At 47.1% G+C, this 22311-nt stretch overlaps 1 long non-coding RNA gene and 1 pseudogene across 2 annotated transcripts in view; both read left to right on the forward strand.

The window, feature by feature from the left end:
- LOC109492887 overlaps window positions 1-21818 on the forward strand; it is a 35590-nt gene extending 13772 nt beyond the window's left edge. The window contains exon 6 of one of the 2 annotated variants that reach the window (XR_006587371.1): window positions 18031-21818. This is a non-coding gene — a long non-coding RNA (uncharacterized LOC109492887). Of the gene's footprint in view, window positions 1-4786; window positions 6091-18030 lie in introns of those variants that run through there. The other variant, XR_006587372.1, reaches the window with a different exon arrangement.
- LOC111557217 lies at window positions 161-277 on the forward strand (annotated as a pseudogene).
- Window positions 21819-22311: the final 493 nt, after the last annotated feature.

Here is a 22311-nt window from a genome sequence, read left to right on the forward strand (position 1 = left end):
TAGTCTGAACGATTACATGCTCTCCATGTACTTGAATGAGGATGTTACTGTTTTACCTCCAGGATTATGAAGACAACAGCCCCAGCCCACCTCAGTCTTCACCCCTTTTCCTCTCCCCCTGCCAAAACGCATTTTTTTAATTTTATAATTTATTAGGTTTATTGCTTCTCGGCCTTCTGGCTAAGATCAAGTGTAGTATAATTTATTAGGCTTTAGTTGTTATTCATTTTATTATTACAGGTGTTTTTCCTGTTAGAAGAATATTCACACACTCTCCTCCATCCCGTTACCTCGTCTCTGTCATGGTGGTCACATCTGGAGCATTCGTTTTGGTTGCCTTGGTAGTACTTTGGTTTTTGTAAGGGAGAAGTAATAGGAGGTCATTGCATATGTAAACCAAAAATAAAGCTGGTTAATTCCTTTACTCACCCACACCTCCTACACCTCATCTCTCTCTATCCTAAATTTATCTTTCTTCTTTGAAAGTAGCCATTCAACTCTTCAACACATCAACTGAGTTTTGCATTTCTACACTTGGATTTTTCATACCTAGGATCTCCCGTTGTGTCGCATTCATAACTTCTTGCTCTTCCTTCATGTTTCAAGTTTAAAGGTATTTATTTAAAGATGTTTATTTATTTCAAGATATTTCAAGATATTTATTGGGCTTATTTTAAATTTCTCCACTACAGGTCTGTCAGTATGTTGTCTTTCAGGGTCCGTGTGCCCTGCCGATGTCTCATTATCTACCCCCTGCGTGTTCCCTTGGGAATTTCAGTTAAGGTAGAGAGAGTACCTGAGGGAGAGGCAAACGCTAGACTGTGGGGTCAGGAGGATACTTCAAGTGGGACCATCTCTGGTGTTATTCTTAGAAATCAGCCATTCCCAGGTGGCCAATGGGCTTAGTAGGTGGACCCTCTGACTCTTGATTTCAGGGTTGTGAGTTCAAGCAAGCCCTACATTGGGTGTGGAGATTACTTAAAAAGAAATAAACCACTCCCGCTTTGCTTTCTGTTCCTACCTTCCGGCCCCTACCCCCACCTCCCAGACTCTCACCCTCAGAGAAACTTGGTAACTGTTCTTTTCCAAAAACCATCCCTCTTTGCTTTAGGCATTGTGGGATATGAGGAGGAAATATGCAGGGGCTGACCAGCCTCCCTACATTTATCACCCCAGAGGGGCTCCAGCTCTGCCCTCACATCACCTGATTGTCCCTAGGGAGTATTGGGCTAGGGAGGTGATTTGCCACGGAAGTGACAAGTCAGTAGTCCACTGAGGTCAAGGTGGAAAAAAGAAAAAGTTACCATCAGCCAGCGCCCCCGCCCAAGCACACTTCCCACCTATGGCTTTTTGGCTTCTCCCGATATAGGCTGTCATTCTCCTTCTGTACGAGACTCAACCACCTTCTGTCTTCCTATGGATAATTCACGGTTTTGATGTTAAGTGCAGGGTTGCATCCACATGTCTTTTGCTTTTCTCCCCAAATCTCCAAACTTGGGTTTGAGGAAGGGAGACAATAGCTTATGTTTATTTATCATTTCGTCCAGAATTGAAATTTCTCCTAACGATTATAGAAGCCATGAGGCGTATATCTCCGTTAAATGCAAAATGCCTAGCACATAGTGGGTTCTCATGAAACATTTCTTCAATAAATGGATAAATCCATTCAAAGATGTTTTACGTGATATGCAAAGCCAGGCTTTTATTTTAACTTTCGTCTTTACACTTTGCTTGGGAAAAATGATATTGCTTCAGGTAACCTAAAAAGGGAAAGTGATTGCATTTTAATAACCCAATTACAAGGAAAGCCCCCAAACAGAGTAAATAGTGCATAGCAGATACAAGGTTGGGCAAGATTTCCAATTAAGTTTACATTTTTCTCTCCGATACCCAAGCTTCTCTGGCTCCGGGATCCATTTCTGGGCTGCATATCATTACATTAATACTGTAAGGCTTTCAACATTCCTTAGAGCTATTATTTCCCTTTCTGCGGCTCCTTCTTCAGAAGAGCTCGGAATGCTTTACAAGAGCCTACAGAATGAACATTAGTTCTTTAAATCTCACATGAAGGTAGAAAACACTGAAAAAGAAACACTCAGGAACTCCTGCTCATTTTCCCTTAAAGAGAAAGAAGGAAAGAATGGGAGGGTGGAAGGAAGGGGGTTGGGGGAGCTAGGGAGGAAGTAAAGGAAAAGACAAAGAAAGGAAAGGACAGACAGACAACAGATGGATAGACTGTCCTCAGCTCCGCTCCTTTATCCTCTGTCTCTTGAACTTCTGCTCTGTCCCAGCCTGAGCTTCTGGCCTGGACTTTCCTTTTACTTCAAAGGGGCTCTGAGGCAGGCTGTAATCTCCCTGCTGTCGTCTTAATGAGTGTTTCACAAGGGCAATCCTGGACCCTCTTCTCTCTTTCTCCTAAGTGCCCCTCCCAGTTGTTTCAAAAACAAAACAAAGCAAAACAGACATGTGTCCTTTGTTGAGGAAACTGGAAACGTCCATCAGGAACTTCCCCTCCTAACTTTTTGCCAGAACGTCTCTCCCTCTCCCTGCACGTGCACCCATCCTTTTTCTCTCTCGTGGCAGAGAATCCCTTTCTAGCTTCTCCAGGATCATCTCCTTCCCCACCTTGTCCCTCTTCTGTTGCTGCTTTGGCTGTTCTTTTTCTTCCTCCTCCTTCTTTTTGCTACTCAGCATCTTATTTCTTGATCATTTAATGGGTGCCACGTACTATGCGAAGCTAGGCATTTCATGAATTACTTCATTAGCAGTGAAATTTATGGTATCATCCCTTTTGTTACAGAAGAAACTTTTTAGGCTCAGAAAAGTCAAGTAACTTGTCCAAGATGGCACAGCTTACAGCTGGTAAGATCTCATTAGCTCCTTTCCCTTGGTCTTGAAACATGGGCATTTGGGGCTGTAAGCAACCAAGAAAATAGATGCATGACTTCCTTTGGGGCGTTGTCCTATTCCTCTCCCCTTTTCCATTGCTAATGTATCTGTCAAGCAAATGAGTATCTGTGTTTCTATTTTCCTAGCATCCAAACCTACCTTAAGTCCTTTATTCCGACTTCTGCACCCCCATTCTTTGATTCTTACCAATGGCCACCTTCTCTCCAAACAAATGGCCTTTACGATTCTTCTGCTTGACTTCTCTTAGCTGTGGGTGTTGTCGATGATTCTGTCTTTGAAATTTTAGGTGCCAGCAAGTGTGGCTTAGGAAGCGGATTTATGTGGTCATTCAGATGTGCTATGAGATGGGGCGGTCCTGGACAGATGGGCATACCACTAATGGATGCACGCCAAGCCCATGGCCAGAAATTTTAATTTCCTTAGAGGGTAAAGAAACATGAATTATCTTTAGAGTGGGAAGGATCCTTTATGGGTTTAAGTCCATTTTTGCAGGAAAACAAATTGTTTACCTTTTATGAATGGTATCTAAGCATTTGAGGTGACCCTATGTGTATAAATAATAAATCCTAACAGCCTATATAACTAACTAATATTTATATTTGCAACAAAATATAAGTAACCCTGATAATCTACAAGGATTTTATGTCTTTAGGGAATGATATGGGGTATGGATAGGAATGGTTCCCATTTTCATGGAATGGCTCAGTGGAAAAATGAATCTCCTGGGGCATATTTTATATATAATTTTGCCTATGAGATTCTCCTAATTGCTCCCATAGGGGCACAGCTGTGACTATCCCAGAATATTTATTTTCTCTGAAGACTTCATAGTTTCTAAAGTGAAAGAGCAGTTCAAACAAAATAATTTAGATTTTGTTTCTCTGCCACATGGCCCAGAGAAAGTAAGGTCTCTGGTTGATTGGAAGCATGGATGTATGTGGTTTAACACACCCAAGAGATATGGGTTGGCAGATTTTAAAATGGAGAACATACTTAACATTTACATAGAGATTTACAGCATCCAAGTATGTTCACACACATTATCCCGTCTGTCTTCTAGCTCCTTCGGTAAGATGGGCATTCTGATACTACCTTACAGATCAGGGGATAAAACTCCTGACAGTCAATACTATTTGACAAAGTCTCCATCAGCAGTAAAGGCAGATACAGGTCAATGCCTCGGCCTGGTCCCTGATCCCAGCCAAAGGCTAAATCTCACCTTCCTCCAGCCCATGCATGCAAATGATGAGTTAACTGCAGGCAGTTCACTGTAGCAAAGATGGCCGGACACAGGCAGGCAGGCAGGCAATTATATACATCTGACTCACAAACATTAGTGAAACTGCACAGGAAGAAGAAATTTACTTCCAAAGAGGGAAAAACCTATTAAGTTGGTGTCAGAGGGCAGCATTATTCTTTTAAAAGGACGTATTTGGAACATGATTCATTCTTGGCAGTCCCATTACAAAGGGCAGTACGTATTTCCAAGTGGAACCTGTCTTTTACCCAGCCGGCTGTATTTTCCACTGGGACAAACTCCCCACATGCTGGATGATTCATTATTGGCATACATCGTGAGTGTTCAAAGGGTGTTTAGGTGTCTCTATGCAACTTCCGGTTAGGGTACCAAAACCCAGACAGAGGAAGTTATCAGCAGCGATATTATTAAAATGTAAGGAAAACAGAAGTCTCTATCCCCCCGGATCAAAAGCACGTGTGGAGAAAACATTTGGGGGATGTCAGTCTGGTCACAGATCCCTGAAAGTCATCCCTCCTCCACCCCGCCCCTTGTGACACATACGCCCACACATATGCGAACATATACAGTGTGGGCCCCCGGCAGTCATGGTCCTACAGTGACAGCCTGCTCTCCCAGCCACAGGTGGTGGCAGCAGATGTGGACCCCTGACTCAAACTGGACCATTCCGATCCTCTTTCTCTGGAAAGCCAATGAGAAAGGAGAGCTGAGCGATACGGACAACAGAGGTCCGCAAGGAAAGACCACAGACTCAGGCTGGACGGGCTCCTACCTCCTCTCTCCTCTTCCTAAACTTCACTTGGCCTTTTCTTTGACCTAAGGAGCTACGACCTTGGTGCCTTCCAATAAATTCCACTCTGGGCTTAAGCTAATTTGAAGTGGACATCTGATATTTGCAACCCAAAGAATCTCAACAAAACTGTAAGAGAGCCCGAGGCAAATGATAACACGCTCTCCTTATGGTTTTTCTCCGTGCCCATGGTGTATTAAGTTAAACTAAGCACGGATTGATCCCAGGAAAGCAATTGAAAAACTAAATGATAATTTACGTAAGCAACTATCATAAATTGAAACGCTTCTAAAAAAGTGATTTCTTGGAAAGTTTGATAGCCTTTAAATATCAGGTATGAGAAAATATACTCTATGCTTTTAAGTGACGTGTGTGTGCGTGTGCGTGTGTGTATTCAAACCATTAAGCCAAACAAAAGTTTGTATGGACCCAACACAAAAAATATGGAATAGCAGAGTGGTTACTATAAAGCAATTCATAATACATACAGTTATATGGAGCAAATGCATGCAGAAAAAGAAAGTTTATTTTGGAGAATCTATTCAGACTTATGCTCTGAAGCCAACGTAAATATGAAAAACATTCTAAACACTTCTATCATCCTTGGCAAAAATGAGGAGGAAGGAGAGAGGCCTTTAATACACTTAACGCTTCTTTGCCTGTCAGGCAGGCAGGAAGCAGCAGGAGCCATGGAAAACAAAAATTCACACACAGCTTTGAAGTGAACGTGATCCGCATTGTTTAAGGAGGCATGGGCTTATCAACAGCTCCTGAGCTGCCGTGTCAATAGGCAGGTCTTTTGTGAAAATATAAAGTGTGTCCTTATCTCCTCCAAGATGTGATCGCTGCACGTGCCCGTGCAGAAAACAGCAGGAAAATTCTAGGGGCTCCTTCAATTATAAAATTGACATCTGGGAGTTATTTTTTCAATTTTCAAATTTTTAGCTTAACAAGTATTTTGTGCTCGCTAGAAACATTTGAACTTATAACAGAAAAGAATCACAAAAACTCTTCTATCGATAATCTGGATGAATGTTCTTCCATGCTTTCCTTTTTAAAAAAATTTTTTAATGTTTATTTACTTTTGAGAGAGAGAGCGAGAGAGAGCAGATGAGCAGGGGAAGGGCAGAGAGAGGGAGACACAGAATCCAAAGTAGGCTCCAGGCTCCGAGCTGTCAGCACAGAGCCCAATGCAGGGCTCGAACCCACGAACCATGAGATCATGACCTGAGCCGAAGTCGGATGCTCAACCGACTGAGCCACCCAGGCGCCCCTCCATGCTTTTCTACATATCCATATACACAAATTTAAATATTTGACAAAAATGAGGTTATACTGTAGGGCCACTTACTTTATTTCACTAAACAATATATCGTCAGTATTTTATCATTGTTGAGAAATAATTCTCTGTGAGCCTTTCACGTTTCTGCATATCTTGCAAGCAGAGGAACTTTCTGGCACTTTGCCCTACACTCTCTGTTCAAGGATATGTATGTAGCAAACAATCTTGGACGATAAAGATAGTGTCTCCCTTTGGAACAAAGGGCAGGAATGCTGATTGTCAATTAAAAGAGATTTGGGTTCCCTAAGCTCAGCATTGCCCTCTTAAAATGCAACCAACCCATTGTTGATGGCAATGCAGGTGTCGTCGCCTGGACCTCTTTGGGTCACTTTGGGGATTGGAGCTTGGGGTATTGGCAGGAAAAAAAAAATCCTGATATTCTGATTACTGCTATTGCTGTGAGTAATAAAGCCCTTGGTCTCTGACCCAAGAGTCTTAAATTTTCTGCCAGCATCCATGAAACTGTGGCTGACCTGCTAACTTACAAGGGGGTAGAACCCCAGAGTCTTCATGGTTCTTCACAGTCCTGTCGCTAACCGTTGCTCAAGGTCATTATTTTTGGTAGTTGTATTTTAGTGCATGTACCATGGTGTCTTTATCCATTTCCCTGTTGTTGGATTCTTAAACTTTTCCCACTGTCTTGCCCTTGAATCTAATGCTTCTACACAACATATTTTTATATCCATCCTTATATATAACTATATTTTGGATGAAAATCCTGCAAATTTTTACTTTTGAGGAAATGCAGATACAATGACACTTGAGATTCTCTGAGCATTTGATAATTGGCTTCTCTTGACTGCTCACCTCTCACTGGTCCTAAAGGTCAGGCTCACAAGAGAAGGACAGGTGAACCAACAGAGGACAGGATGGGACCAGGTGTCAAAGTCTAGTCATTCTGGGATTTGCTATAAAAATAAGAGCAGGCAAAGGCTCAGAAATCCAGAAGGAAGATGTTGTGACTCAAGAGCCTAAAAAATAAGTTCCCACCCTAGAATTTGATTCGAGTGATAGAATTCTCACCTCTATCATGCACACGAGTCAAGGCAAGCCCACGGCCTGGCCATGTTGGGTGGTAAATATACAATGAGCCACTCTTGGGTTTAGTCAGTTCATTATTGTCACAGATAGTGAAAAGAGAAATAAGCTGAAGGTCCCAGCTCCCCACGATCCTTGTCCCAAATACCCAATGGACAGCACAGAAGCAAAAGTGGTCAAATGACCAATACGGTGTGGGACACCATGTTGTAGATTGCAGCTAAATAGTTTATGTTCTGTACCTCTAATTGGAGAGACGGGAAGGAGGGCAGAAATCTCCATACATCATCAGAACCCTGGGGCCACGAGGAACTGCCTCATGACAGCCCCCCAGAAACTGGGGGAGGCAAGTAGAAGATGGCCTCATAGCAGCTTCTACAAGCCCCCTAGCCTCTCGTGTTCTGGAAGAAGCACCAGTGTTCTGCCCATGCTCAGATGAGGTTAGGTCTAGCCCTTGGCTGCGTGGGTACATGCAGGGTCGCCAGAGCACTTACCTTTCTGTCCTCTCCTCTCGTGATGGATTCTACCCTTTGCTCATACACCAACACCTGCCATTATACATTCTTGGCTGAACCCTCATGCTCCTGCAGCCGTTCCTCAGTTGAAGGGGAACCTTTAACTATTATAAGACATTGCTCCATCTTATATCCACCTATGTAAGTCCCGACTACCTGTCAAGTCCAGCGTGGAGCTTTAACCTATTTAATAATTGCAGCAACTTGAATGTTCAGGGTGTGGGGGTGGGGTAGCAGGGAGTAATATTAGACCCATTTTACAGAAAAGGAGGGTCGTTAGGGAGCGTTCTTAGGGTCCTCCAGCTTATAAGTGGTAAAGCGAACGTGCAGCCCCTTTGATCCTTCACAGAACGTAACACAAAGCCCCTCACATAGCAAGCTGTCACGAAACGTTTGGAAATTCACACTAACTGGATGGTAGCAAGGAGGCATTGCGATGGACTGAGTCCATGATCCTGGAGAGTCAGAGCTAAGGTGGATGCCAGGACAAGTGAAGGTCAAAGGAAAGCAGGAAAGGGAGCATGATGTAGAGTCGGGGACCCTCAGCCAGTTTGGGTCTTGAATGGCAGAGCCCAGGCTGGTGAAGCTGAGACTGATGTGTGAACTCAGAGTTCACGTGTGAGGAGGGAGGATCTGGGATTGTAGGAACATCAGTAGGTCTAGGGGTTCACACTAATGTCCCCACCTCTGCCCTTTCAGGGAGGACCCCAGGCACATCGTTAGTCAGTCCTTGAAGTTATGTTCATGCCATCCCGGCAGCCTGGCCGGGACCTCCCACTCATTTTCTTCTCTAGCCAGACCATGGGTCCATCCACTGCTCCCTGAAGCCACTGTGAGACCAGGAGGCAGACACGGGGTGACTGAGTTGAGGGCCATTGTCTCTTTGAAGTCTCAAGTTTATCTCTGCAAGCACATCAGGTCTTTTGGAAGAATGAAATGGCATCCGTAGTAGACTTTGAAATGATAGCCGTCATTTTGCTTGGAGTTCCTCTCGTGCAGAGGGCAGCGACATTTCTCTGACTGTTGAGAGTGACGGGAGGCCCGTGGCTTCTCCCCAGCACCATATTGGGTTGGTGGGAGTTGGGAGGAGGACAGCAAGGTGGAAATAAACTTCCCGGGTTTGCTGCTGTGATGACCCTCTTCTCCTCCTCCCCAGCAGCCGTGCTGAAGTACGCCCCAACTGGTTGTCTTCCACATCAAAAATTGTGCTGTTGCGGGGACAATGTGACACGGGGGGGTCAACCCACAGGGGCTTTGGAGTTGGGCAGCCGTGGTGAGGAGGCTCTGCTCTGCTCCACAGCAGCAGCTTTTGTAACCTTGGGCAAGTGACTTCACCTCTCAGAGCCTCTGTGTCCACATGGACAGGGGTGATAAAGGGCCCTGCCTCGTGGGATGATGGGACAGATTTAAGGCAACAGTGTACATAAAGAGGTTATTAGTGTGTGGCACGTAGCAGGAAATCATCGTGGTCGCTCTTACTGCTGTTATTGAAGCTGGGGTCCCACATACACCCCGCCAGTAGCAAGCAGGCTGGGCTGGCTGTTCTGCAGTGGAGACAGCTGTTATTAAAGGGACAGGCTTCTCCCTTGGGGATCCCCGCTGGTACCCACATCTCCTCCCGCCTTAGGAGGGCAATTGCCGTGATGGAGATTTTGTGCCCCAGCATCACGTTTAAAGATAGGCAAGAGCTTTTGATCTCTAACAATAAACTTTAAATTTTTTTTAATGTTTATTTATTTTTGAAAGAGAGAGAGAGAGAGACAGAGCACGAGCGGGGGAGGGGCAGAGAAAGAGGGAGACACAGAATCTGAAGCAGGCTCCAGGCTCTGAGCTGTCAGCACAGAGCCCGACGGGGAGCTCGAACTCACAGACCGCGAGATCATGACCCGAGCCGAAGTCGGACCCTCAACCGACTGAGCCACCTGGGCGCCTCTCTAGCAATAAACTTTAAAGATAAATGAGCTAAAGCTAGGGACCCAGAAATGAGAACTCTGTGTTTTCTTTTTTTTTTTTTTAATTTTTTTTCAACGTTTTTTATTTATTTTTGGGACAGAGAGAGACAGAGCATGAACGGGGGAGGGGCAGAGAGAGAGGGAGACACAGAATCGGAAACAGGCTCCAGGCTCTGAGCCATCAGCCCAGAGCCCGACGCGGGGCTCGAACCCACAGACCGCGAGATCGTGACCTGGCTGAAGTCGGACGCTTAACCGACTGCGCCACCCAGGCGCCCCGAGAACTCTGTGTTTTCAACTGTAACCTGCCCAAGGATGGTGTCCACACCCCTGGATCTAAGCCCTTAAGTGTAAACAGGGATGACTGGCTCTTGGTTAATGACCCTGGAGAGACCTTCCCAATGAAAACATTCTATAAAGTCTCTGCACAAAGCTAGTTGCTTTCCCCTGATCCTGAGGAGCTCTGCGCCCCTGTGTGGGCTGTGCTACAGGCATCATATTGATTTTGGTCCCCTCCACCTCCTTACAAACACTCAAAAACTGTAAGATTAATTGAACTGCTAAGACGAATGGAGTTATATATACCAGCTCATTTTCCGGTGGTCAGCATGACCTTCTGTGAAAGTGTCTGTTCAGCATTTGAAAGCGCGTGTTTTCTCACATCTCCCAGTGAAATACATATGAGGAAGTAGGGCTTTACAATGATTTTCTTTTGTGCTGACAAGCTGAGAAGTGTGAGATGTTGATTTGCCCTGGAGTCGGAAAAAGCACAACCAATTTTGAAGTCTGAGAATATCAAAATTGACTCATAACAGCAAATAATCATGCCGATGTAATTCCATTTAACTGGTTACTCAGCTCTTTTTGAAAGGTGTTGATTAGCTCGTTAGTGATTCTCAAAGGGATTGGTTTTACTCAGCAAGTGAACAATTAGACCTTGGAGTATTTCAAACGATTATAGGCTGATGGGCAGGACAGGGAAGGGTTCTGCAATGCATCTGAGAACTCAATTGACGGAGACAAAGATTTTCCAATTACCATGAATGGTTATTTTTCTAATGCAAGACAGTCATTATAGGGGCGCCTGGGTGGCTCGGTTGGTTAAGCGTCAGACTTCAGCTCCGGTCACAGTCTCATGGTTCATGAGTTCCAGCCCCACGTTGGGCTCTGTGCTGACAGCTCAGAGCCTGGAACCTGCTTCGGATTCTGTATCTCCCTCTCTCTCTCTGCCCCTCTCCTGCTCATGCCTCTCTCAAAGATAAAGTAAACATTAAAAAAAATTTAAAAAATAATGCATAAAGACAGTCAATGTATAAATACATTGTCTGTGTATATTACTTTTATAATTTATATAGTATGGAGAGGTTAAAAGAACAAAATGACCCATTTTAAGGAATAACCACTGTTAATATCTTGCTTTAACCTTTGCAGAGGTTTATGGAGTATAATCTGGGGGGTGGGGGTAAGAGCATGGGGACCCCGCATCACAGGAGATGGACTGTCTTTCCACATCAGTGCGAACCTCTACGATTTATTGCATTTGAAAACTGTTACACACAAAAGAAAGTGGAAATGAAAAAGGAAACGTCTGAAATCAATGGTAAGACTCATCGGGCTTGTAAGTGCACTATACTTGAGACAAAGATGGAAAGCAATATATATTTGATTTTGAAGAATGTGTACAAAATGCTCTAAAAGACACGTCTAGGTAGAAACGTCACAGATTATCTCCCAGAGAATGAAGACCTCTTCCAAAATCTATTGTTTAGTTTGAACTTTCATGCATTTGACTGATGTCCAAAAGGAAGGTCCTGATTGCAGGCATCTCCTGACGGCTTTTGCAGGAGACCTGAGCCAAGTGCAGGGGATGAGGCCCTGATGCCGAGATTCGTTAGCACTGAATACCTAATAACCCCCAAAGCTCTCCTCCCCCAACCACCAAAGGACTGTACCCTGAGGACTGATAGACCAGGCACACAGTGGAGGGGGGACTGGTATGAGATCTGGAGAAGAGGCACAGACTAAGAGTTTGAGAAGGGACCCCTTGAAGCCAGTCACATGCTCTCAGATGGAAACAGCTTTTTGCCTTCGTTCTGGGGTGAGGACACAGGGGAAAAAGGTTTGAGGAACTTTGCTCTACAGAAAGGAGGCAGAAATACCTATTGTGCGTCTAGTATGCCTAGCACATATTAAGTGTCCATTGACTGTTGAGTGGATGAATAATAAATGGACCCCTTTTGTCCAGTAAAGGAAGAGGAAGAGTACCATTTATTGTTCTGCTTGTTGTATCGTTACAAAGCTGCCCTGGTTGTTCTATCTTTTACCTACTGTCATTTAGAGGAAAGGGGACGAAGGGAACTAACATCTAGAGGTTGGTTATGCAGGGATAATGTGAATGGCACCTCAGCATTGCACAGTGCACACCTGTGCAGCTGGACATGATGGTCCTGGCTATTGAGTGTTTCCTGTCCCTGTAGTACTCATTAGACAACATCGCATAATATTGATGTCTTTTTTTAAAGTTCATTCGTTATTTCTGAGAGAAAAAGAGAGAGCGCACACGTGCACACAAGCAGGAGAGGGGCAGAGAGAGAGAGAGGGAGACACAGAATCTGAGGCAGGCCCCAGGCTCTGAGCTGTCAGCACAGAGCCTGACGTGGGGCTTGAACTCACAAACCGTGAGATCACAGCATCATATAATATTAAACCATCCTCAAACCCTGTGAGGTGAGAATCATCCCCATTTTGCAACTAAAGAAACACTAACTCTACAAGTTGAATGTCTAAAGATGGCACAACCAGGAAGGAAGTGGGGGGGGGTTGTGGGGGGCTGGAATGGGAACTCAAGTCTGTGTCTGAATCTGCTCAACTTCCTGCTAAGCTCTTCCAATCCTCCCAGAGCATTTGGAGTTGAATCCATTTAAGCACAACTGACCATCGCAAAATCACAAAACGTATGCAATACACAAAAGCCCTACGTCTCCTCGCTGAGAAATGCTCTGTGAGCCTGACTTTGGCCTCCAGAGCCACACTTCCCCAAAGTTTGGGAAGAACCCTGGCTCTAGTAGGAGCCTGAGTTCTTTGATCTCGAATTTGTGCACCGAACCTCATGCCCTCATTTGAATTTGCTTCCTTGGTTAGCCCCAGAATCTTCTCCTCCCCTTTTCCTCCTTGCTGGCTTTTTTCTATCTTTGTGTGAAAGGCGGTGTCCTCCACGGTGAGGGCTGAAATTCGAAAACCGAGCTGGCAGAGCTTGAAAAGAGGAAAGGAAAGGAAATCCCATGGCATCTAAGAGCAAAATACTGGTGAGAGTGTCTCAGGACAACAGTTGCAGAACCGGGGGAGCCCAGCAGAGACAGGCTGCCAGACCCACCCTTCCCTCTGGCACAAAGACGTGCTCAGGACAGTGAAGGATGCTCACGGGTGCCATGTGCGAGGTCCAGGCCTGGGGTGGGGGCAGGGAGCACCTTCCTGTGGCCACCAGGCCTTGGAAATCTGAGGCGGGAGACTCATACCCAGAGGGCTTGAGGGGCGTGGCATTACTTCTTCACCTCCTTCAGGGACTCCTCTGCTCCCCTTGGTGGGACCCCCCCCTTGAGGTGTGGTCCTCGGTTGGCTGCTGCTCTGTGTGATGGCTTTAACCCCGGAACCCTCTCCAGCAGGGCATTCGCACTGTGTTTCATCCCCCCGGTGCCAGATTGTCATGGATGGTGTTTCCGGCGTCTTGATAAGGAGGTCTTGTTCTTTGCTGCCTTCCTCGTCTTCTGTCTTGCAGCGGCTTTTTCCCGGCTGAGGAACATTCTTGCCTCGTTCACTTATAGCACAGGGCTGGAAGGCCAGGCATGGAATGGGAGAAGGCATGGAATGGGAAGAAGACTTATAGCACAGGGCTGGAGGCCAGGCATGGAATGGGAGACAGAGCAGTCAGGGGGCAGGAGGCCCTGGGTGGGGTTGGGGAGCCCCTGGGAGTCCAAGATGCTTTAGCTGCAAAGGAGAAGGAGGAAGAGGAGGAGGAGGGGAAGGAGGAGGGAGAGGAAGAGGAGGAGGAGGGGGAGGAGGAGGAGGAGGGGGAGGGGGAGTTGTTTCCCCTCTTGAGAACAACAAGAAAATCACAGTGATCATAATAATGGCGGTACTGGTAATTGCTACAGGTTGTTGACATTGACAGTGCTTGCAATGCACCAGGCGCTGCTCCTAACATGTTACAAATGTGAACTCACACGGTCCTCGTGGCAGCCCTTGAGGCAGGTACAACACTCTCCCCATTACATTGATGCGGAAACTGAGGCACACAGAAGATCACAAATCTTAACCCAGTTCTCTCCTTTCCTTTTTCGAGAAAGGGGTGAGTTATTTATTGAAAAAGAAACAAAAAGGCAACTGAATGTTTTAACATCTCTTCCCCAACCCCCATCAGGAAAGCCCTGTGCCATGTCGCTGAGTGTCTGACAGGCATCTACACGAGTGACCCAGGGAAGAAAAGGGCCTTTGAGGTTCACCTTCAGGGAGACCCTTGAGAGAAGAGCCAGAGATTATGCTTGACTGAGAGAAGGGGCTGCCTTCCCAGGGGTCCCTGCTCCTGTTAGAAACATGGGTCCCCCCCTTCCACCCTGCCCCCCCAGTGGCTGATGGCTGCCTGTGGCTCAGGCACCCTGGGAAGGGGGCATCGAGGTCATCCTGTGGACGCAGCTGTTGCAAAAACAGGCAACAAGGGGAAATCTCAAGAGAGAATCAAGCAAAAATGGTCTCTTCTCAGTCAGACGCCAGTGTGATGGGAAAAGTGTCTTGTGTGCAGGGTGCTGTTGGGTCCCTCTGCCGCTCTCTCATGTGGCCCCTCCTCTGCCGTTCTTAAAGTTCAAAACCCTAGTGCTCTTCCTGATTTTCCTCTCTGCATCCCCTACTGGTGTCCTAGGGACTGCGGTGGGCAGGGGGGAAGGGTTTGGGGGGACGTGCAAAGAGAAAGACAGAAAGGCAGAAAGAGGACTTGAGGTGCTGATGGGCGACTTTGAAGGCCACTCATGGGACCTTGTAACACATCAGCCTGAAAACGGGGCAACCTGAAGGATTGTAACAAGGAGAGAGTGAGGAGATTTGTACTAATATTCTAGTCAGGAAATAAGTCCTTGATTCAAGGCGAGTGCTGGGGCACTGGGGTGGCTCAGTTGGTTAAGCATCTGACTTTGGCTCAGGTCATAATCTTACGGTTCATGAGTTTGAGCCCCGTGTCAGGTTCTGTGCTGACAGCTCAGAGCCTGGAGCCTGCTTCGGATTCTGTGTCTCCCTCTCTCTCTGCCCATCCCCTACTCATTCTCTTTCTCTCTCTCTCTCTCTCAAAAATAAATAAACATTAAAAAAAATTTAAGGCAAGTGCCAATGAGAATACCCTTGTTCTAAGGTCAAGTTGGGCCAGGGCGGGAGGGAGCAGCAGAGACCCAAAAGTTACCCACCGAGGCCAAGGTTCCAAATGAAATGCCTCCAGGGACCAGGCTGTCACACACGTGAGTAAAGCAGCTGGTGGGGTTGGTGGCAACATGGAGACATCATGCTCTGGAGGGGCCGCCCCAGGAAAGGCTGTTATGACATTGGCGCTCAGGGTGTCTTCTGTGACCTTCCAGACAGCAAGTCAGCAGAGGAAAAGAGATCCAAACCAGAGTGAAAGGACTGGAGGAGGGAGTGGGTGACAGAAACCCAGATGCAGTGGGTGTCAACTACTCTTCAAGTCTGGCCCAATTTCTTAGAATTCTGAGCTCCATATTTCATCCCCGTGAGTGTCATTCATTTCCATGGATTCTTTCAATTAGTTCACAGCCTCTTTCTTCCCATCGCTTCCCATTGCTATACCAGGAAGCAAAAAAGGAGCTGCTCCTTTGGGATTTTGTTTTAAGTAGGCTTCACAATGGCTGTAAAGCCCAACATGGGGCTTGAACTCACGGTCCCGAGATCAAGACCTGAGCTGAGATCAAGAGTCGGACACTTAACCAACTGAGTCGCTTAGGCATTGTGGGGCCTTTTAAAGTTTTCTGCAAGGAGGCAAAATCAGCAGAACTGCTGAGTGTATTCCAAGCCCTGCAGCCTGGAGTCCGGCCACAAAAATGTGCCCCACCTAGATCTCTGGCAGGTGTAGGGGATGAGGCTCCCGTCCTGCGGTGTGAGGTCCTTCACAGACTTGCACGGGTGGGGGACCTGTGAGGCCTCCCGTATTGCTGTATGGGTGGCTGAGAACTGCAAAGAAAGATGGTCTTTCCTTCTGATGGCCCAGTTGCTGGCCCCGAATCTGGCTTCAAGTGTGTTGAAGATACACTTTATATGCCTCAGGCTGTTTTCAGCCAATGAGTATGTTGGGGACACTGAGGCAGGTCCCTTCCTGCACGAGGCAGGTGTCCTGTAACACATGGCTTCAGCTGGAGAACTCCCACCTTCTTGTCGAAACCCTCTAGAAACTGCCGTCTTTAGACTAAAGACTCTGCCACCCACTTTTCTTGCTTGCCCCTCTGATTCCTAAGTGTCAGACCTACCTCGGGACCTGCCGACTCTCCCAGCACCCCCGCCCTTCACACCTGTGTCCCTAATAAACCTCTTGCACTGCTCGTCCCATCTTGCAGCTGCTTTTGGTGGAACTGAGCTGGCACGGTTCAGTGGAAGTAGAGGGCTAGCCATTAGACGTCGGGGTAATGTTTCAAGAGGCACTAGGAGAATAATAGATTCAGAGCCACAAACCGTGGACCAAGTCCCTTAGTAGCTTTACAATGGAGATGAGAACAATAATACTAATAGGTACCAATAATACAGCTGCAGTGTCATAAGCATCAGATGAAATTGTCCAGATCTATTTGTAAATTATAAAAAACAGGGGGCTCCTGGGTGGCTCATCACTTAAGTATCCCACTCTTGATGTTGCTCAGATCATGATGTTATGGTCGTGGGATTGAGCCCCCCGACAGGCTCTGCACTGAGCATGGAGCCTGCTTGGGATCCCCTCTCTCTCTCTCTTTCTAAATAAATAAGTAAATAAATAAACTGTATGAATGCATTTGTTAATAATGATACCTAATAATGAAGGTAGTAACGCTTTGTTGTCAGAAACCCTGAACTGTTTTTACTCACAACCCTTCTGACACCAAATGAGTGGGGTTTCCCCCCACCCCCACCTCAACCAATTCTCCAACTCTCCAGCCACCTACAATCAAATTAATGACCCACAGTTTAAGGGTCTGGTCCCACAAGACTGCCCCACCTTACCCATGGGTTGCAAATTTCAGGCCTTCTGTACTTCTGACTGACTGACTCTAAACCCATTGTTCTTACAGCACCCTCCTAGCATCAATAAATTGCTAGAACGGCTCATAGGAGTAAGGAAAACAGTTTGCTTACTATCGCTGGTTTAGTATGAGGGATACCACTCAGGAACTGCCAAATGAAGGAGATTCAGAGACCAAAGCATGGTGGGGCATGGAGCATCCAAGCCCGCTCTGGGTGAGCCACCCTCCCAGAACTGTGATGTGTTTACCAACCCGGAAGCTCTCTCCAAACCCCAGTATTTAGTGGGTTCCACGGAAGTTCCATTGTGTAGGCATGGCTGATTAAATCATTGGCCATGGGGATTAACTGGGTCTCCAGCCCCTCTCTGTAATTAGGGGGTATATGGGTCTACAAGCTCCCACCCTCTACTCACTTGGTGGGTTCCTCTGGCAAGCAGCCCCCGCCCTGAAACTTTCTAGGGGCCCCACCAAGAGTCCCTCACTAACTTAAACTCAGGTGTGGTTGAAAGGGGCTCGTTGTGAATAACAAAAGACACTCCTCTCACTCCTAACACTCTTGGCAAGGGATAGAGACCAAACATATTCTTGTTATCATGGAAACCAAAACACACTTTGTTATCAGAAACCAGGTAGAACTAACACGGGAGCTGTGCGAGTGGGTCCCATGCGTGAACTCCCTCCCTGCTGTTGTAAGATAAAATGGGGACCTGCCATCAATTCAAGAGTTGAAGGAGAGAGCTTAGGGTATGGTACTGGCGGGTGTGCGGTAGATTTCCAGTCGGTGTTGTGTTCTCCTTGAAACTTCAATCTATGCTTCTCTCTCTCTAATCCTCCTGCACCGACGGTTGACGGATTGCATCACCTGGTCAAGGGGGAACCACTTGGTAGCTTCTCACACTTTTAACACTGCCCAAGAGTCCTGACCAGACCCCTCTGCTCATCCCGTGGCTTCCTGTTTTCTCTCAGGCCGTGTCTCTTCACTAATCTGTGTTCAGGGAAAATGACACATGGCCAAGTTGGAAAAGATTTACTCTTGGAGAGCAGTTCCTCTGATCAACAACGTCCATGGGGAACTTCCCTAAGATCTGGGAGTAGACTGATAAGTGAAAGTCCTGTGGAGGTGAACAGTTTTGTCAAGACTTCTGGGGAATGTGTGGCTTGTGGAGGTGAAGTTGGGCAAACCAGCTAATGCTCACCAGCTCCTTTTGGCCCCAGTGGACATTCTGGATCAGCCTCTAGAGTCTTTAGCCAGAATCTTCAAGCCTCTACACGCACCCCATCAACCCAGTGCTAGCCCATCTCCTTTACATCTCCCTGTATCAGCCTTCACAGGGTTAACCAACACCCCAGTGGCCCAGGTGAGCCTTACTTATAAAGCAATTGCTAGCCATATATGTTCTCCTACTATCATCACAACCCCTTCTTATTCATTGCTAATAACATTTACTTACTACCACCCCCCCCCCAAATGTATTTACCAACCACCTACTACGTTCCTGGCATTGGGAATGCAAGGATAGAGGAGTGAATGAAATCAGCTCATTGGCCCAGCTTCCACAGACCTGTTGACTGGTTCTGGAAAGAAAACTGGACGCATGAGAACAGAAAGACAGCTGGATGCGATTTTAGGGGAAGTTCATACAAAGAGGTATGAGGTTGTACAGCAGTGAGAACCGTCCAAATACAGGTAGTGACACCAGGAGGAAAGGCGAAGCGATTTGCTTAAGGTCCTGTATTAATTTTCCAGGGCAGCAGTAACAAATGAGCACACACCAGATGGCTGAAGCCAACAGAACTTTATTCCCTCACAGTTGAGGAGGCCAGAAGTCTGAAGTCAAGGTGTCGGTAGGGCCATACTGCCTGTGGAGGCGCCAAGGGAGATTCCTTCCTCACCTCTTCTTGGCTTTGGGGGTCTCCACCACCCAAACCCTGCCTCCATTGTCAGCTGGCCTTCTTCCTGGTGTGCGTCCCTCTCTCTAAAGCTCCCTCTCCTGATAAGAACACCAAGTCACTGGATTTGGAGCCCCCCCAATCTAGTACGACTTCATTTTAACTTGATTGTATCTGTAAAGACCTCATGTCCAAAAGGTCATATTCACAGGCACCGGAGGATAAGACACGAACGTGTTCAACCCACAACAGGGCACGCAGTCAACTAACACAGACCCACGGCTACCATGAAAGATTCATGACTCAACCGACAAAATCAAAAAAGGACCACCGCCAACAATGTGACTTCTAAAATAAATATCAATCAATTCCCCACCGCCGCTTTTAAGGGACACCGTGGCTCTTCTAGTTTGACATCTTGTTGGAGTAAAAGTTGACACGACCGTGCACTTGTAACACGGTTATACTTCGTTAACACCACGTAGGGCACTGGGTGTGGCGTATTATCTGCAACACGGATTTACAGTTGGCTGACTACCCTCCCAGAGTCCAAAAGATACTGCAAACACATTGTTTCCCCGTCTTTCACGGAGACTGCAAACCGGCTACGTGCCCGGGTGTGACCTTCCTTCACAGGCTGCTTCCCCTGCGTCACACCGCGGTCACCCGAGGGCTGTGCTCACTCTGGAGCACCCAGCTGCACCCCAGAAGCGGATGTCAGGCCCAAGACCTGAGACTTATTCAAGGTTCCATCTGCAGAGGACGTGGGCGGACGCTTAGGGGAAGGAAGGCCTTGGCTCCTTCTGATTTTCAAAGCTGAAGCTTTTAGAGGGCAAACACACCTCCGTGCTTAGCCCTAATGTGCTTTCCTGCCACCTGCCCCACCCTCACCACCCAAAATTTTCCCATCTTTTGATCAGTCTCACCAGAGACTCCCAGAAGCTCTGCCAGGGGTGATGTAGGTACGTGGAAAAGGGGCAGAGACCAAAGCAAGCCCATCTTGCCTGGTGTATAAAGTTCTAAGCGTTGGGAGATAATGAACTGTAGTCACGGGATTTACTTAAACGTCCCCCCCCCCCCCCATCTGAGAAAGAAAGAGAGGGAGAGAGAGCGTGTAAGTGAGCTTCAAACCCTCCGAGTGTTCTCTGAACGACGCAGAAGGAGGCGGGAAAAAGATGTTCGGGTTTAATTCCTGCATTATAATGAAAGCAGCTGCCCTGCATGTGTCATTATTTTCCCATTATCTTAATGCCTTGGTTAATGAAGATTTTGAGAGCCTGCTCCTGCAGCGAGGAGAGCTGAGCAGCTAGACTCTCTCCTCCCCAGTGCGGACACAGACTCAGCTTCTCTGCAGACCCTTCTCTTCCCCACGCCCAGCTCAGCGGTGCCGTCCAGGGGGCCACGCGTCGGCCCGGGAGCAGGAGGCCACTCCCGTCCCACCCCCGTGGCTCCTCCCCACGTGGCGTCTCACTTGCAGCGGGATTGCCGAGGCAGCCCGTTTGGGGGGCACCCTCGGTGCGCACGGTGGCTGCTTGTGGACATAAGGATGGGGACAGCGCGTGCATGACACAGCACACGGGGGCCACACTTCCCTCTGTGTGACAGGACATGCAGTGGTTAGACGCGTGCTCGTTTTCGGACTCCATCCTTTGCTGCATAGAAATAGCCTCGTCGGAATTGCCAGCTTGGCTCTTTCTGCCCTTACCCCCGCTGCCTGATTTCTGAGAGCAGAGAGGGCAAAATCCATGCAAAGCCTCCTGAGAAGAGAGCCCAGACAGGTAGCTCCACGGGGGACGGAAAGATGTAACTGGGGCAAATGGGTCATGGTGGGAGGCAAGCAGGGACAGTTGCAGGAACAGACCCAGATGGACGGTTTCGAGGGCGCTGTGGCTTTAGGAGAGTGAGAAAGCTCTGAAAAGCAGGGTGGGCAGAGAAGAAAACAAAGAGAAGTCACAGTTGTTGTGGGCTTTACCCTTGGAGCCCAGTGCGTGGCTGAGAGAGAGCTACGTGAAATTAAACCCCCCACGAGGACTGCAGGTCTTCAGATGTGGAAATTCCAATGAACGGGACCACGCGGGTCCCAGTTTCATGAGCCCAATATCTCGTGCGTTGACTGTTCCGGGCCCATCTACTCTCCTGGCACTGAAACTCATTAGAAGGGGCGAGAACATAAAATTCTAGACTTTCAGAGGATGAAGACACATTAGATATGATCCAGTCTAACATCCCACTTAATTCAGGGAACATTCACTGTCCCCTCGCCTAGCTTCTGCTGGAAGGGGCCCACTAACGCAAACCTCAGGTCCAGTTTAGAGCCAGCCGCCTTATCCCAAAGCTCAAGACTCGTGTCAGAAGGTGTCGCTTCCAGACATTTGTGACCATTGAACCCTTGTTCCCAGAGTCTCAGGTCCCCCACCTGGAGAAAGGTTACCTCAGTACCTCTCTCAGGTCTGTAAAGGGCCTAAATGGCACGATGAATGTGGACGCACTCCAGAGAGACACTGCAGATTCTGAGTATAGCCTTGTGACCCAGCGCTCTTGAGTGGTGGGGCTGTACGTTGACCAAATACCTAGTCGGTTTTGGGGGCCGGGGGGTAGGGAAGAAGACCAGTGTGGAAACATAAATAAAATAAGTGATCTGACAGAGCTCTGGCTTGAAAGTAAGTTCTTCTGACATGCTAATACACACTATCTTTCATTGATTTGGAGAAAGCATTTTCAAAAGCCTACCTACCAGGTGGAGAGAAGCTTAGACGTCCAACACTATTAAAATCAAAGTCATTCTTGAGGTGGCTCAATTGGTTAAGCATCTGACTCTTGATTTTCAGTTCAGGTCATGATCTCACAGTTCATGAGTTCGAGCCCTGCATTGGGTTCTGCACTGACCATGTGGAGCCTGATTGGGATTCTCTCTTCCTCTCTCTCCGCCCGTCCCCCACTCATGCATGCGCGCTCTCTCTCTCTCTCTCTCTCTCTCTCTCAGTAAGCATTAAACAAATAAAGAAAAGAAAAGGCATTCCATTTATAGTGCTTTTAGTAGCTACTCTAGATATCCTTGTATTAGTTTGGTATCTAAGTAAGAATCTGTCCTAGGAATTGGGAGTTAGAAAACCTACCAGGAAAAACAGGAAAAAAAAAAAAAGATTGTAAGAAAAGCATTGCAAAATAATTACTTAAGCCCGGAGGAATTAGAGATGAGGTTAGTTTTCTTCTCTCTGCATATCAAAATTTCCTACAATCAAGTTCCAGTATCTTAATAGTAACCAATAGTTGTGTTGTGACGACAGTCGGGACAATTTAACTACTAGCTTTGTGTGGGCTCTTAAGTCAATTATTTCACTTTGCCCTGCCTCGGAT

The sequence above is a fragment of the Felis catus genome, chromosome D2 (genome assembly GCF_018350175.1).
Source record: "Felis catus isolate Fca126 chromosome D2, F.catus_Fca126_mat1.0, whole genome shotgun sequence".
NCBI lineage: Eukaryota > Metazoa > Chordata > Mammalia > Carnivora > Felidae > Felis > Felis catus.